General features: G+C 50.0%; 1 protein-coding gene and 1 non-coding gene across 2 annotated transcripts in view; one reads left to right on the forward strand and one right to left on the reverse strand.

Annotated features, from left to right (window-relative positions):
• MTERF4 (mitochondrial transcription termination factor 4) overlaps positions 1-15,108 on the reverse strand; it is a 407,863-nt gene extending 392,755 nt beyond the window's left edge. Inside the window, exon 1 of the mRNA XM_086943980.1 lies at positions 14,911-15,108. The gene's annotated coding sequence lies outside the window, so the exon portion shown is untranslated. The remainder of the gene's footprint in view (positions 1-14,910) is intronic.
• Positions 9,194-9,300, forward strand: LOC147683578 (U6 spliceosomal RNA). Its single transcript, XR_015301207.1, has one exon. It is a non-coding gene; the product is annotated as a U6 spliceosomal RNA (small nuclear RNA).
• Positions 15,109-15,601: the final 493 nt, after the last annotated feature.

Below are 15,601 nucleotides of genomic sequence, written 5' to 3' on the forward strand. Positions count from 1 at the left end.
GGTCCAATACAGATACTAATGCTGCAACACTCAACATCCTTCGTGGGACAGCTCGAATACAGCTCCTGGTTGTAGTCGACGCCTCCTGAACATCGGGGCTGAAGAGTCAAGCTTCATCTACATCACCTGAAATCACATGACATCGGCTGGCATCTTCTTGTCGCCATCCTGGTCACTGGCTAATGACCCAGAATCTGTCTCCTCTGCTCTCAGGTTCTTCCGATCTCCGATCCACCCTTAGATCCATCCAGACACTTTTCCTCTGGTCGCCTGCAGCACTTCTTTGCAGCTCTCCATTGGAATCGACGACGAAACCTGACATGAAAAGACACCTATGCACCCGGCTTCCCTGGGTGAGGTAACATGAGTACTTCGGTGCTCCCGTGGGTCTTGACTCTCGAAGTGTCCAGTTCTGAAAGTGTTTCACCGTAGTCAACTCCTAAGTGTCCTTAAACTTTAAAACTGTAACTTGAATTTCCTCCGTAGAAGTCAATGGTGATTCGCGCTGTGTTTAGACACTGCACGCGTCCCCCATGGGTCTCCTGCGTCCCTACTATGGGTGGTTCCTGGTTGCCCCAGCGGTTCTACAGGCTCTAGGCCTTGTTTCTATGCTCCTCGTGGTTCTTATACCACTTTCTTAGTATATGGTTTGTAAGGTCCCTAGGGCAAACATATACTGTGCTATTTAAGTTCTTGTATTGTACTTTGGCCTCTAGCCTCGTAAAGAGACTAGAGGGGTTGTGTTTAGAATAAATACATATATATTTGATATATACCTGGTGTGGTTCTCCTTTCATTTGATTATGCAAAGGGTTATAGACTGGTAAAACAAGCTGCTTTACATTCCTTCAAAACTTAGCCTGAAGGCTGTTCTCCACAGCTTCTACTAGGATAGGTTTCTACAAAGATGCCCACTAGAATAGTGGACATCATATGCCAGGCCAACTTCTCACAATCGGGATCTGTATAAATCGCTCGTGCAAGCTACGCCCCTAGAGTTACAGACATACCTGGAAGGCCTATATCTACTGTGGCCTACACGAGCACAGGATGAAGAATTAAATGCCCCTCTTCACTCAGAGGAAATCCAAGACAGTATTTTTTCACTGTCAAATAGGAAGTTGCCAGGACCAGATGGCCTACCGACTGAATTGTACAAGGCATATACACACATCTTAGTGCTGCAGTTGCTAAAAGTATACGAAACTGCGCTAGACGACTCTACTCCCACCACCACGCACAATGAGGCCCTGTAGGTCTCCCTCCTTAAACCTGATAAAATCCCGACCTCCTAGGCTCCTATCGCCCGCTTGCGTTCCTTAACACAGATTTTAAAATCTTTACATCGCGCCTAGCCAGGCGTCTTTCAGCCCTAGTGAAAATGTTGGTACACCCCGATCAGAATGGTTTTGTTCCCACACTGTGTACTTCTCTTAATATACACAGGTTTTTTAGAGTGCAACTGTACGCAATGCATAATTGGCCCCGTTCTGGCTGCCTGGTACTAGACTTGGAGAAGGCCTTTGATTCATTGGAATGGCCTTATCTGGCATCTGTGCTGAGTAAATATGAACTAAGGGAACACTATTTAAATATGGTTAGTTTATTGTATCAACGGCCCACTGTCCGGGTTCGTACTGGTAGGTTAATCTCAGACTGCATTAGAGTGAGGCGAGGGACGCGCCAAGGCTGCCCATTATCTCTTACTGTTTTCCCTAGCTATAGAGCCTTTGGCAATGTTGCTCCAGAGAGATGGCGCAGAGTGGGGGACACGGCTGGGAGATGGGCTACATAACATTCCCCTGTATGCAGACAATTTGTTGTTATATCTTCGGGATGATACTGCAATCCCAACGTCCATTGCAGATATACTCAAAACCTTTGAGGAGAAGTCAGGGCTCCGGGTCAATTGGGCCAAATCAGGGATTTATTCATTTAACGCCGACACAGTGGAGGTAGATGTGTTCCTGAATGGCGCGCCCCTTACATGGTATCCCACCACGTTCAGATATCTTGCCATTTTAATTTACCGATCGCCTGATGACTTATTAAAGGGCAATCTGATGAGAGCAATCTCGGCCATACGAGCTCAAATGCAATTTTGAAAAATGCTTCCGCTGAATGTAATGAGCCGCATCACCTTGCTGAAAATTATTGTGCTTCCCAAACTGCCATATTATTTCTCGAATCTCCCACTTTATATCTTACCTAAGATTTACCTAGAACTGGAACGGTTATTCTGGGACTTAATATGGAACAAGGGGAGACCGTGAGTCGCTTTGTGGAAGATGTACGCTCCCTCTAGTCAGGGTGGTCTGGCTGTCCCCAATATGGAATTGTATTACTTAGCTTCCCAGCTCCCATGGGCGATGAAATGGCTGGATGGCAGGTGTCTGGAAAACACCGCGACTATGCACCAGCCTTGGACTCACTCAAGTTTGTCATTTGTTTCATCCCGTCGCCAAACTTCAGTGACCACCACAATTACACTTTGGATTGGCTCTTAAATGTTACAAAAGAAGTTTATATCCCCCGATTTTGCCACTGATGGGGATACCAAGGGGTAGACTGGGCACATCGGAGGCAGCCCTGGCGACCTGGCATGCGCGGAGCTAGACACTTTGGGAGATTTATATAGAGACGGCGTATTACTAACATTTGAGACGCTGGTCAAAGACGCTGAGTTGCCAGTGGGTCGATTCCTTTTACATACCTCCCTTCTGAAGGCTTTGTCAGCTGCCTGGGGGGGATCTGGCAACTGAGCCACCAACGCACCTATTAGTACAATATTTATATGTATTGGTAGCGTGATCGCATGTGGTGTATTGGCTGATAGAAGCGCACCTTACACATACGTTGAAGCCGATGCAACGTCTCCAAGTAATATTGGAGGCAGCTAGAGACCAGCCTTGGACTGATCAGGAGTGGGACACCATATTAGCGGGTGCTAGAAACATACCCGGGAACTCTAGATTCAAGCTTATACAAACATACATCATACAGAGGGCATACCTCTCGCCTAACATGATAAATAGATTTTTCCGCATCGCCACTTCTGCATGACCGCGCTGCCAGTATCCTGATGCAGACCTGCTTTATATGCTGCAGGCTTGTGCATCCCTTCAACATTATTGGTAAGTGGTAGTCACAGTCCTAGCTTTATGCACAGACACGTCGCTGCCGTTGTCATTGGAAGTTTGCGTTCTAGGGCTCTATGCCAGGTCCCAAAAAAAAAAAAGGTTACCTTGAGATTCCGAGATTTAGGGCTAATTACTGCAAAACTTCTAATAACTAAGAAATGGAAAAATGCAGAACCTTCAGAGACACTTAGCTGGAAGCGTTCACTCACAATATGGGCACACACGGAAAGTGCGGCACTGCAGAGAGGAGACGGTGGGGCTCCGCAAACATACCATTGCGCAAAGCTGGGACGCATTACTCACTGCCCTACAAACAGCAACACAATGGAAGTAGATAATACCCAAACTGCTGATCAGTGACAGAAACCCTAGTTCCTCACTAGCCAGCTAAATGGAGTATATATGCTTCAAAACACACAGACTTGAGCACTATTGCACTCCCTGGTCCGTTGTGGATGATCACTTACACCCCATCCGTCTTCAGGCATAGAGGTCCCCTTTGCTGGTTGGTGATTATGCTTCGTTATGCGCACTGTTTCAATCTCTGGCAAGATGTATTGTTATGTGGAAAAGAACCGATAATACAACTTCGTACCCAGTCATGTAAGATTGATTTTGTTTGTATTTCGTAGATGGCAGATTCTCTTTTTATTTTATAAGTTTCAGTTTGGTTTGTATATTTTAGAAAATAAGTCTTATTGGTATTCTTCAGTGACTACTACTTGCGTTCTATCATCATATAATTCCCTTTTTTTCTCTCGCAGTAAATTGATGATCAGGCCCGAAAGGCAGGTTTCGTATGTAGATGGCATATAACAATTAGATCCTGTCATAACAGTTTTGGTCGATTGTGTTATAAGTAAGATGCGCATAGTAATGATTACAATTTATAAACCATGATGTAGCAAAACTGCGAGCAATGGCACGCAGGGACCCCAGAACACATGCTCACATAAGATGCAAGTATCTGTAATAGAGAATAGCACACTAGTGTCAACTATATGCAGCTGCAATAGATAATGCTATTGTATATGTGTGTTCTGTATTTATATTCAGAACGTCTGAATATTTTGTATAAAATCGTGATGATAGTCATGTTAAAATCAGAAAATACCAATAAAGATATTTAAACAAAAAAAAAGAACAGGAATTCTTTAAAATCAATCAGCCATTGAGTTTCTGTTTTGCTAATTCCAGCTTTCCATTACATTTACTGCAGAATTTGGTTAAGAGTGAAGCACGGTTATTCTTATGATCAGAAAACTACACAACAAACAAATGAATTACAGTGGTAATTATTGTGCATTATCAAACTTTACGTTCTGAGGTGACCAAGCAGTTATTTACATTTCAATTATATTTGCAATTGAAATCAATTAAAAAAATCTTTCATGAGAAAAGCATCACATTTGTCAAAGAAGCATACATTACTAATAAGAGATGTTACAAAATGGTAAGAAAGTTGCACCTGCCTCGTACAAGACAAAAATGTTCCCTGCCAGGTATATGGGTGTGTTCCTCTGCCTCGTGTACTCCACTGCGTATGTATCTGATGTTCTGACCTATTTTGGTCCTGGTGTAAGGTCAATCTAACCACAGAAGCCCAAGCCTGTCCCCAACTATGCAATGTTCTGGACCTCTCGTATATCCAGGAGAGGTGCAGGAACCGTACCCTCATAATAGCCTGAGAACTACTACACTTGTGCTGGGTGCAGCACATAAAGCAGTTGTGACACCACTGCAAGTTTCTGACATTGCCAGCGTGAACAGAGATTTGTATCTATGTTACTAAGAGTACAGCCTACATGATCTTCTTAAGTAAAGTTCTAATGTTATATGGGTACCCAGACCTTTGCACTGACATTCTGTGTGTATGTCAAGTGCATGTGTAGAATGTGTGTAGCACATCAAACCCTGTGTGTGAGTGAGTCTAAGTGCTGAAGTCAGTGGGCTGCATTTTGAAAACCTATTACCTCCTCGTTAGTCTTCCTCGCCCCCTGAGTTACAAAGTGAGCTTTAGCTCCACAACAGAACCCTCCAAAGCAAAAAGAAAACCCCTCCCACCCCCTCCCAACATGGCCGACCAGTCCCACCTGACCTCTATAAGAGGCGGGCCGGCCCAACCAATCAGCCTGTTTTTTTTTTGTTCTGCACGATTCTCTCCAGAGCACTGTTCAGGTAAGATGGGCCGGCGTGAGCTGGCCCTTGGGGTTTAGGGTGGAGGACCTGCTCTAGCGGTCTCGAGGGCCTTATGCCTGAATAAATCCCCCCCCCCTCTTCCTTCCCCCGGTCCTGTGGGGCCGGTTAGGTACTGCTATTGCATACCAGTGGTTTACAGGGGGGGGGGGGCGGCAGGGGATATGGGGTGTTTGGTCATCCCGGTGTATCCCCAGGTCGTTACTGATGGGCCCGGGCCACTCTGTGGGCTTTTTGGGTCCTACGCGGCTGATACCCTTCGTGTGTTTGCTCATATGTGTGTGCTGCTCTGCCTGCTCACAAACACAGCTGTTGAAAGTACCTGTTTCTACCATTCTGGCTGTCTGAGTTGCTAAGGGTATTGGAATCGAGCTGCTCCCCTGTCTGCCTGCAGTTTGTTATTCCCGTCATGTTGTTTTCTTGCTGCGGTAGGGGGATGTATTGTACACACCTCTCCCGACTGTGTTTTGTAATTGATTTGGAGACTTCTCATTTACATGCTTATTTTACAGCGCCCCGGCGAGGCGGGCGACTTCAAGGTACACACAGCGTGTGTTACCCGGCCTCGAGGGTGTCGCGAACGCTCCCTCGTAGAGGGGTTGGGTTTCTGCCCGTTCCGGTCAATCGGTTACAGCGCGATACTTAACTGGGCCTTGCCGGGGTTGTGAGTTCGTGCCTCGCCTGACTATAATGTATGGATTAGACTCAGAATAAAGAGAGAGTCTTTACTTCTTTTGACAAACCAGCAACAGGGCTGGCCTACCTTGCCTGTCGGGGTCCTCGGGGGCTCCGCTGTCCGGGTCCGGTTGCTCTCTCCGCGGCTGCTGGGCGGCTGCTGTGCGCCGCCGCCGCCATGCGTGTCTTTTGGCCCTACGGGCCGCGGCGGTCTGCGGAGCTGTTGTTGACTCCGAACGCCCCCCGCCCCCCGGGGGCGGGGCTTGGTTGCCTCCAGGTGTTTTTCTTCGTACAGTCCCTGGCGGGCTCAGTTGGAGTGTTAGACTTACCTTTTATTGGTCCCTGGTTCAATCCCAGGTTTCGGCACTGTGGAGAGGTTCCTAGTGTTTCACAATGTGAGTCTTGGAAACAGCTGTAGTACATAGGACGCTGCGGGCACCCATGGAGCTATGGCTCGAAGGTACGGCTTATGCCTTTGGTAGGGACTGTCCTCACTTCAAGTCCGGCCAGTGCTGTGGTAATATCCCAGGGTGGAAACTTTTCAATACTGTGAGAGGGGGCGCGTCTGTCTCCTCCTCGAAAGGTCCGGGGTTCGTTCCTCGGTGAGGGCAAGAATATTTTTAGTTCTGTATCACTGGCACGATGTGATTGCTGTTTCACTACCGTTATGTGTCCGGAGTGCAGTAGTATGGCTCATGGGTTAGGGCTGCAGACCCTGATGCAGAGGTCTGGCCCGGGTCCAGGGTTCGAATCCCCGCCTCGGCGGGTCTTGGGCTCAAGATTCACCAGCCCTGATTAATTCTCGACTCGGGGCCTATTCCGCTGATGGGGTCCCACTTGGCTACTCTGGGCATTTTACTTGCTTATTCTCCACAACGCTAAGGATGCCTGGCCTCCACTTTATCCCAGTTTTACCTGGCTGGCGCAGGCAGCACTGTGTTTGTGTTCACGTTGTTTGGGGACTGACAGTTGGAGTACGGGCTTTGGTGCTGACACCCGCGGGTCGACCCTCGGGGTCGACTGCACATCCTGTACTTCTGAGCTAATGTCTTACTTTCCTTGTGTGATCTTGGACAAGGTGTCAGGTCCTGCTTCTCTGTGAATGCGCGGTACGACGTAGGGTCTGTTCCCTGGTGTCTGTTTTCCCATTCTGACGCCCTGGCCCGTCCTGGGCCGTCAGGTTGCGCCGGACCCGTGGAGTTTGAGTGGCCGGGTAGCTGCGCCTCCTGGTCTCCTTGGGGGGGGGGAGTGGGTTCCCTTCTGTCTCCTTCTGCGGGGTCTCCCTGTTTGGCGACGCTTGCCCTTCGGGCCTTGCGCGGCGGGGACCCCTTGACCCCCCCCTCGCTTCGTCTACCTCTCGTCCAGGGGGAGGGGGCCCGATGGGTGGTGCAGCGGTCCCGGACTGGCCCGGGACCTGTAGGCGGTTCCACGCCTCGGCGGATCGGGGGGGGCCGGTGGCGTCCCCGGTCCGGGGTTTTCTAGGCATCGGTGCCTAACCAACCTGGTGTCACGTTCACCGGCTCTGTGCATTGGTGTGCAATTAGGGCCCCTATGCAGGGATGGTGCTGGGCGTTAGGGTGGTGGAATTGTCTCCTTTGCCGGACGCAATGCTGGGGATGGATATGCGTCCCTGTCGGCAGTGGCGGCTTTTCATTGGGGCCCGCTCCCTCGGACACGTCCTTCCTTCAGGCTCCCCATCCGTCGGTGGATCCGGGCCCGTGTTTCGACTCTCCCCGGTCTTCCTCGGGTCACCCCTTGGTTCTGGCTTTCGGCAGTTGGGGGCCGGCTCCGTCCTTGGTATCGCCTGTTGGTGTTTCCGGACACCTGGGGTCGGCCTGTGGCCTTGCCTCCCGGCCCGGGGGTGGGAGCTGTGCTCCTGGCCCGCCTGGTGGTGGTTCTTCGCCGGGTGTGGGTCTTGGCGCTCCCGGTCGGGAGGGGGGATTCCTCTCGGCCTCTTCTTTTTCGTGGACTCCACATCAGGCGGTGTCTCTCCTCCGTCGGGGTCCCTTCGGTTCCCGTTTCTGGCTTGTACGCCTTCGGGGGTCGTTGGGTGCTCGCTTCGGCGGCCCGTTTGCTGTAATTGGGGGCCTGGCGGAGGTTCGCAGGGCCCCTGCACTCGGTTGGCTCGCGGTTGCGTGAGTGTCACGCGGCTCCTCGTGCTCCGGTTGGCCGTGGGGTCTTCGGCGCTGTGCCGCTGTCTCCTCTGGAGGCGTGGGTCTTGTGTCCCACTAGCGACCCTCCGGGCCTGCCATCTGTCGCACCGGTGCATTCGGTGTCCCCGGGTCTGGGTCGGGTCGGTCGTCCGGCTGGTGTATGTGCCTCCGGCTTGCCCGTTCGGGCTGTCTTTCCCCCGGGGTCCGACTGGGTGGGGGCGGTTCGACTGAGTCGGATCTTCCTTCGTTGCCTGGTCTCGCCCTGACCCCGGTGGTGCACGGCGCCGGGGGCCTCGACTCGGTCTGCCTCCGGTGGCCCTGTTCACAGTGGGGGACTCACCCCTTCTGCCCAGTTTTTACTCTCTCCTCCCGGGTCCTTGTGGTTGCCCTGTCTGTCGCTTGTCCTTTCGGTCTGAAGTTCGCGTTTCCCCCGTGCCCTCTGTTTTCACGGTTCCTCTGCGGGATTCGCTTGGGCAGGGCCGCTCCTGGGCGCACGCTTCGGCGGCGCATGGACTTCTGTTGGTGCGATACTGGGATGAGTGGCTTGGCCCCCGCGCTTTGACTCGCAACTTCGGGGGGCGTTCCAGTGTGTGGTACCCGGCGGGGCCGCCGCCCCTGGTACCCACTCCCCTTGCGCTTCTGGCGGTTCGAGCCTTCTGACCGTACGGTGTTCTTCTCGTTCCAGGGTTGGGTCCCCCGCACCCGGTGGCGGGGATGAGCCGGCCCTTGCTGTTGGACTGCCTCCATCTGCAGGCCTGATTCTTGAGCGGTTGTCGCTGCTTGCTCGGGTTGGTCTTCTCACTTCTCTTACTGTGCCTGGCGAGGGGCTTCCCTCTGGCTTGGTGCGGTCGGCTTGGTACTGTCCACGCCTCCGTGGTCCCCTTGCGGGGCTTGGTCCCAGTGGGACCGTTGGGCTGCCTTGCGGGCCTTCCTCGGTCCGGTGTTCGACGGGCTGGTCTCCCTGGTGGCTCGCTTGGCTCCGAGGTTATTTATCCTTCGCCCACGGACGCTCTGCCAGTCACCCCTTGGGTGCTCGCTTCAGCTGCACATATACTTCTATTGGTACGGTACGGTGGAGATTTGCGGGGCCCCTGCGCAGGGGTGACTCGCAAATTCGGGTGGCGTTCCGCGGGAGTCTCTCTCTCTCGTTCTACGAGCTCTTCGGGGTCCGCCCTGTTGGGCCCCGGCCCTCGGTGGCTTTGCGGTTCCTCGCCTTTCAGGTGGTTTCCCTGGTGGCGATGGTGTCTGCTGGGCGGTTGGGTGTGCGGGGGTCGCTCCTCCGCTCCCCGCCCTTCTTGCGGGTTTTTGCCGGACGGGGTTCTTCCTCCGGCATGTCCCCCGTGTCCTTCCCGGGGTTCCTTCCCTGGGGCCTCGGACTCTGGCTCTTTGCCGCTTTTCCCGGCCGACGGGGTTCCTCCCTTGTCCGGGCTGGTTGTTCGGCGTGCTGTTTTGGCTTCTCTTAGCCGCACGTTTTTTCCTTTCCCGGTGGGATGACCTGTGTTATGCCTTTTTTTGGGCCCATTTGTTCGGGCCGCTTGCCCTCGTTCCCCCTGGGTTCGCGGGCTTACACACGCTGGCATCCTTCCCTACGCTTCGCTGGGTTCGGTGGATCCGGCGGGGGCCCGGGGTCGGTCCGCGAGGTATGGCTCTGTTCCCTGGGCCCCCGTAGTGGGTGTCTCCTCTGTGGAGTTTTATCGGTATTCGGCGTGGTCGTCCCCCGCCTGGTATGTGGGTCTCTGGCGGTCCCGGGGGGACTTCGCTGGGGCCTTTCTGAGTGCTGGAGCTGCGGCTCCTGGTTGGCCTCCTTTTCCTGGAGGTCTTGATTTCAGGTTTCCTGTGGTCCCTGTTTTCTTTTCAGTTGTTTCCTTCAACCTTGGGTTGGTTTCTCTGCTTCACCATGTGGTGTTGTGGTTATGGTGGTCAATGAAGCCTTGTTGGCTTGGGTATTGGCTCACTTTGTAACTCAGGGGGCGAGGAAGACTAACGAGGAGGTAATGCCCCGGTTACTTACCGGTAATCTTCATTACTCCGAGTATAGTCTTCCTCGCCACATGAGTTCCCTCCCCCCCTCCCTGTCTGGCTATCGGCTTCATTGTTTGCTTGGTAGATCAGGCTGATTGGTTGGGCCGGCCCGCCTCTTATAGAGGTCAGGTGGGACTGGTCGGCCATGTTGGGAGGGGGTGGGAGGGGTTTTCTTTTTGCTTTGGAGGGTTCTGTTGTGGAGCTAAAGCTCACTTTGTAACTCATGTGGCGAGGAAGACTATACTCGGAGTAATGAAGATTACCGGTAAGTAACCGGGGCATGTTCTGGCACGGCACATGATAAAGGAAAAGAAATACTACCCTGCCCCCAGAAGTAGAAGTGTACTGCTTGCATTCTTCTAGTAGCTGGAGAGTGGATATCAAGACACTCAAGTGAGGAAGATAGAGGCAGAGCTACATTTAGAAATTCCCTGAAGCCTTTTGTTTTTCTTGAGTACTGCCATTTGGTTTATGGTACTGGTGTGTGCTGTGGGGCAGCAGTTTCGGTTGTGCAATGTGAAAATATTTGTAGGAGAGGTCTGGCCTTTTATCTGTCTCGAACTACTGCTTCAGGGAAGTTGATGACAGCCAGGTGAAGTAACTTCACACTTAATTGTAACCATGGTTAGAGCACTCCTGTTTGGAGACAGCCTCAGTGCTACCAACTGTAAGAAACATCACTCCATCTGCAGGTGGAGTGACTGTCCAAGAAGAAAAGCCTAGCATTTCCCTAGGCGGAATGACACGATCAATCAATCAATGTATTTCTAAAGCGCACTACATACCCATGAGGGTCTCAAGGCGAGGGTGAGGTTGGCAGAGCGGAAGCTGTGGGTGGGGGTGTAGAAGCTGAGTCGGTCGTTGAGGTATGCTGGTCCGGTGCTGTGAAGGGCTTTGTGTGCGTGGATGAGGAGCTTGAAGGTGATCCTCTTGTTGACTGAGGTGGCCTCTCAGGTAGGGTGTGATGAGAAAGAGAAAGATTACTGCCTAAGAACAAAGCCAGGAGCAACCCGGGCTGCAGAGGGTCTGCCAGTATCTCAGAAGGGTCCTGGTGGGAACCGCAGAAAACTAACATGTCCCCAGTCAGGCTGCAACTGTCATGAAGATTGTGTCAGCCTGGTGGGGGCTGCAACTACTGCGGTGACTGTGTTCGCCTTTTCAGATTTGCCACATGCAGTAGAAGCACTGGGGGTGCTGACTGACAGTGGACTGAACCTGTACACTCATGCGAGAAGAGATGGGTGCTGCATCTGGCCTCCTAGGAGGAATCCAAGCATTGCCTCCAACCACTAGGGGCATCCCCCTCCAGTGGTGAGGGAGGGGGTAATTTATGAGATCCATGCTAGTCCAGTGCAAGAGACTAACTTCTTACCCACTAAACCACCAGTAGTATGAACACGATACAAATGAACTGGTTGAAAATTTGAGTTGTGGGACACCAGTGTCTGTTTCTGAGACTGATTCAAGTTTCTTCCATAATTCATGTGGGTCAGAGGGTCAAGTTTATCAACGGTAACTGGGGTGGGAGATAGCACAAGGAGAAATCTGCAGGTGTAGCACCACAAGGGATGAGAAAGATCACTGACTAGATCGAATTGGGTAGTATTTAGTACTACTAAGATAAAAAAAATTACCTCCTTTTATAAAAAAACTAACACTGGGCTGAACACTGGAGCTATTGTATCTGTGAACTGATTACCAAATTCTGAGCATGGGCATCCTACCCTACCTTCCTAGAAGCCTCCACATGTGCGCCCTCACTACCCTGAGAGTCAAGTACTGAAAGGGTTGTTCTTGGCCCAATTTGCAGGATGGACCCCACACACAAATTTCCTTAACCCCTCACAGTTGCGACCCTTTCTGTCTTGTGTCCCCATGAACAACATTTGCAAACTACAAAAAAATAGCAGTCTGTCGTAAAAGACAAATGGTACTCTCTGGGTCAGCCACTGCTTACGATTGTTTGGATTTCTTGTCAATCTCATTTGCTTGCTTCTCATTTGATGGCTGTGCTTCCACGTTTAGAATGTGCTCCTTCCTAGAAGCATAGTTTCTTTGCCGTCCTTTTAATTGGATTACTTGTATCTTTCCGTTGCTTACCTTGAGGAAACTGCTGTTTTATAACAGCACTCAATGGGAGCGCATGTGTTGTCTTACTGTATTTTCAATGTACTGCTTCTCCCATTCAAATCCTTACAGGTGCTCTTCAATAACTCCTCAATCGTCACCTCCAATTCATTTGTTGCTTTGGTTTTTATCTTTATTTTTAACTCTTGATCCCGGCGTATGTACCCAGCCTGATGGGCTGCAAGATAGATCTAGCATTTGAAGTGCATTAAACAAAAAGTATGGGGAGTGACATTCTGAGCCCAATGGGGCAGGGTCAATTAGCGTGGGGGCCGGATCAAAGGCGCGGCTAAAAAGAACAAAATATTCTGTAATTTTGTTGTTGGTCTTTCACCTTCAAGTGACTGCATTTAAAATAACACACCTTAAATGAAAGATGAAAGTGAGTTACACTAATCAGTGAGAAATGCACTTTTTTATATTGTGAAACCTCTATTGGTTAATGCGATCACTGCATATATCCATGTCCCTAACTAGCGGGCCCTAAATCGGATTGACCAGGACAGAACCCTGGGCATAAAGAAAATGTGGTGGTTATTGTGGGGGTGGTTGCAGTGTGATGGCAGGTGTGAGAAAGATGGGAGGAGGGCAAGGGGTTGGTGGGGTGCTAACAATTAAACTGAGGTACATTAAGGGCGGACTACAAAGTCTTTAACTGGATCCGACTGCGCCAAAGTAGAATGGGCGAGCTGCTGTTTGCATGACATTAGATCAGGAAGCTCCTTGCTGTCCCATTCGGAATATTTGGCACTTCGGTCCTTGGCCCAGCTTGCCCATACCAAAAGCCTGCTCTACCAGAGAGCCACAGAATTGGATTCTGGTTGGTGCAGTGGGGAATACTGACGTGTATTTTTCCTGAAACAGGATCCCAACCTGTAAAAGAAAGCACTGTGACTATGTACTGACTTACACACAGCATAAGACAGGCTACCGCAAAGTGCACAAAAAGATTTAGGTTCAAGATTAAAAAAAAGAAATCCAGAATATAGATCTGAATATTATGCAAACTGCACCTACTGCAAACATTTTGTATAACTGTCCATTATAAGCCCACACTCCACAGCACATCAGGTGGCCTTACAAATACCACAAAATCAACACTCTTTAAGTGACTCCATCAATTAAAGCCAAAACCTGCTTTCAAACAGCCTTTACATTTACAGATTAACCAAATGCGTAAATGTACGTCTTTAAAGCAGCAGACACCACAGCAAGAAGGCTTGTCAGCTATCTGTCCCGCCCTTGCTTGACGATAGCACAAGATATTCTTTCCACTCCCACTTCAGCGGAGGCATCTCAAATGTCGGAATTAACACCGCTGGACAGCTGCCTTGTAATATAAAGTAAGGGCAGGGCTTTAAGTGGGCAGTTTTATTAAGGGGTCCTCGAAACGGGTCCCTATCGGGCTCTGTTTTATGCACTGGCCGCACTGTTCGGACTGCAGGCACATTGATGTGCGCTTCTCACTAGTGGAGAAGTGAAGACATGACGTCATACCAGGTGAGCGTTGTAGGAGAAGGGAAATCCTTTAAAGAGTAATTTTCTCTCTCTGGAGTTCCCTTCTCTTTTTTAAACTCAGGAGCAGCATCATTGTTGTGCGGTCACCAGGGCTTTAAGGTGAAGCATTTTCAATATTATAAACAAGTCATAGTTGCTGCTTATTTATCTTATGCAACTAACTCATATGTACTTTACCAACCAATGTCAACTAAACTAGACTTCTATATCCTAGCTGACTCCGCTCTCACTAGACCATCAAGGATAGGTGGTTACAGGGCACAAGTCCTATAAAAAGGAGTTGGGGGGCTGACAATATGCAAATGACCTCATGGCGTCACGTGCTGAACGTGTCCCAGTGTCTGAAAATTACACCGGGACACGTTCAGCATATTTCTGTGGGGCCCAGCTTCTTGGCGGGGGGACACCGTGCACCTGCGTGTACCCCCGACTCGAGCCCTGGGTGGTTACTTGAATGTGGTTTTCTCCCTCCCCTTCGCTGTTTGCCATATTATGTTTTACTTATGTCTTTTTGCTTCCTTAGGTCCTACTATGTAATGCAATTGTTTTTCTCTCCTGTGTGTATGTAAAGCGCTCTGATACCCACGGGTCAAGCTAGCGCTATGTAAACTTTTTTTTTTTTTTATTAAATCTGGATGCAATAACAGAAACAGCAAACTACAAGTCGGGCAGCACACTGCTAAGCACACATGTTAAGCCTACGTGTTTTAAGCCACGCCCATACATTGACAACAGCCCTTCGAGAGACCCCCCACTTAAAGCCCCGAGTAAGAGGAACCTTGTTGTCAAATTTACAAAGTATGGGCACCTCGTGCTACTCAGATCCTGCCCATTTCGACTTCTGGATAGAGCCAACAAAAGGTAGCAGGGCGACAAACGTACGACGGAGATTGGAAGATTAAGAGGACGTAAACTCTGCGGTCGCTGGCGGCTGCTTTCCTCCACAAGGTTAGGACCCAACTATCACCTTCGGTCTGCCACATAATGCTTGTTGTGTACTTTAGCATTGTTCTTTTTACAGTGCATTTATCACTATCGGACGTTATTTCAGCAGTGCGTTGATTTGCCATTAACGTTACCTTCTGCTAGATTAGTGGGGATTCCTCTGAAAACGGCTCAACACACTTCGCTTTCTCCCTCCCTGCAGCCACTCGTATTCCTGTTGTGCAATATTTGGTATACTCTCGGGATGGCGTGTCCCTGCTCTTCGGCAGTCTTCGGAGGTCTTTCCTATTGGACAGCTCCGACGGCTGCACAATGGCCCCGCCCACTGAATCAGAGGTGAACCTTGGCATCAGCAGACAGAAGCAGCAGCGCTCCGAGCTGAGCCCGCTGCTAGTATTTATTTATTTATTTATTTATTTATGCATTTTTATATAGCGCGGACTTTACCCGAAGGCGTCAGAGCGCTTCACATTAGGAACAGAAATGAAACATAATGAGAAACATTACAAAAGAACAGATTACAAAAGCATACGTTACGTTACATAAGGTAATAGTGACAATTGTGAGCAAACAAAATACATGAGGTAGTAAAAATTGAGAGCAACCAAAAATACATGAGGTAGAAAAGGTAATAGTGACAATTGTGAGCTAACAAAATACATGAGGTAGTAAAAATTGTGAGCAACCAAAAATACATGAGGTAGTCAAAAGTGCACAAGAGGAAAAGTGACAAGTGTGCAGTTATAAGAGAAAACAAAGTATAATTTGAGGTATAATACTGCAATAAGTGCTAGATACTCAGGCACAGGAACAAGCGTTACATAG

Source organism: Lissotriton vulgaris, chromosome 11, assembly GCF_964263255.1.
Source record: "Lissotriton vulgaris chromosome 11, aLisVul1.2, whole genome shotgun sequence".
In the NCBI taxonomy this organism is placed as follows: Eukaryota; Metazoa; Chordata; class Amphibia; order Caudata; family Salamandridae; genus Lissotriton; species Lissotriton vulgaris.